Source organism: Cyprinodon variegatus, unplaced genomic scaffold (assembly GCF_000732505.1).
Source record: "Cyprinodon variegatus isolate N-32 unplaced genomic scaffold, C_variegatus-1.0 Scaffold1570, whole genome shotgun sequence".
NCBI lineage: Eukaryota > Metazoa > Chordata > Actinopteri > Cyprinodontiformes > Cyprinodontidae > Cyprinodon > Cyprinodon variegatus.
The window spans coordinates 12,489-14,736 of record NW_015152023.1 but is presented as its reverse complement, the minus strand read 5'-3'; positions in this window follow the sequence as shown (position 1 = coordinate 14,736).

The window sequence follows — 2,248 nt, the reverse complement described above, 5'->3', positions numbered from 1 at the left end:
AATTAAAGCAATATCATTTAAAAATAATTCATAAGTTTTACCCGTCTAATGATCATATTGTAAAAAAATTAAAAAAAGACATTGAAGTATTGTGGGATGGGAGTCAGTATTAGTAACGATCACGTGATTGGGACGGAACAGGATTAAACACTAACGGGAGCAGACGGGAGCGGGAGCAAACCAATAATAACAAAAAAAACTAGGATCGATGCCAAAAAATAAAATTAAATAGAAAGAAAAAAAATCAAGTACTGCCGCGGCGCCGCCATTTTGTAGTTTTTTTCCTTGAAGCCTACACTATAATGCGAGCCAAAAAAACTACACGACCCCAAAACCATCACTGCTTCCGCTCTGAGTTTTTCTCCCGAGCTCAAAAAAAAAAAAATAAATAAACAAGAATGGGAGTGGTGGAGCAGCGGGAGTCATTCTGAATCGGACCGGGATGGGACAGGAGTGAAAATCCACTCTCGTCTCAGACTTTAGTCTGAAACTTGTTTACCACGCTTTGGAAACGCACAGCACGATCACGTGCCCAAACTCCCGCGGCAGATAATAAAGTCTTAAACTCACTGAGAGTAATTCCACATCTGGGCTGCATATCTGCTGCTTCACGTGAACATGAGCCGAGCCGCACCATCTCTCATTCACCAACACCGCCAGACCATGACACATATAATATGGAATAGGGTAAATAGAATTATAAAAATATCTAAACACTGTGGCTATAAGGCATGCAATATAACAGACCTATATATACAGTAAGATAAAAATGTAGAATGATAATCACTATGGTCTAATGTAATAAAAAAGTGATAAAAAAAATAGAAAAACATTACTTGGCCACAGCTGGGACCAAACCCTCAACCTTCAGAACAGCAGACCACTCACTCTACCCTCTACACTAACTGCTCACAACACATATCTCCCCTCCCAGTTTGCAAATTGATCTTCCTAATCCTGACTCATGGGACGCCGAAATGGACTCAGACTGCTACCTAGTAGCTATAGTAGTCACATGTTTTTCACGCAATTTGTGAAACACGGGGAGCGTGAGTGAAGTGTCCATTTCCAACCAGTGCCCACTGTATACTGGGAGTGTTTTGAGTCCATGTTTTTTCCTCACTACCACTGCTCCCGTGTCCTGTTTATCAGTGTAACATGATCCGATCTGTTGCTTTGAGACATAATATTATTGGGGTCGCTATTCACCACATACAGAGTAGCTACATAGTGTAAGGGGAGACTCACAGTCGCACTAAGTGAAATTTAACTACTTTAGTATGTTTTAGTAAAATTTAGCAGATGAGTTGCTTAAAAAATTTAGAAATGCCACCAAAAAATCTGTTTGTTTGACATACAAGTTTATACAAGTTAATATCATAATGCAAAAAGCTTGAGAAAATGTAGTTTAAAATTTGTGCTTTTCTTTACTATAGTTAAAAAAAGCTGGGCTTCTCGGAGGACCATGAGTAAGAGTTATAGGTTAAAATGAACACATACCCATCGATCCATCCATGGAATTGAAATTGTGTCCATTGTAGGGATACATGATATATTGCTTTTGGCATCTGTACTGGCTGTTATTCGTCATTTAAAAAAATGTTTAAAAAATTGAGCCCTTTATAAATAATGCACTAGAAGGTATATGTCTAAGTACCTATAAATATAAATACCAGTGATTTGTGCTACAATAAGAAAGCATTCAATAAATATATGTTTGAGCTCAATTTTGGAAAATACAAACCTAATTGAAAGCATTGGGGATGAGTAACTGTAGGCCCATTAGCCATCATTAACTTTCACCACAAAGTTGCACCCTTGGCTACTCTTAACACTTAACACCCAGTTAGCTGAAGTTGTATAGTACAGTGGTAGAGGGGTATATATTGGAAGGCAAAAAAAAAAAATCACTGTTTAGTAGGTCTAAATTATATGCATGTAAAGATAAAGGTGATTTGGCTCTTTCCAGGGTGGACTAGTATCATTACGCATTTTCTCACTCCCAGTTAACCAAGGTTTATTACTCTCCTGGGCTGAGGCCTTCCTGGGTTGACATGGAGGAAGAACTGGTGGCCCGTCCTGCCTGGAGACCTTTCTCACACAGATGGGGAGACCAGTGCCCTTTAGGGATCCGGTCTTGGCAATTTGTACAGGAAAGGTTTAGGGCACACCAACTTATTAATATAAAACTTTATCTTACATCTAGCCTCTATTTGGTATAATAGGAAAATTCTAATTAAGAATTCTG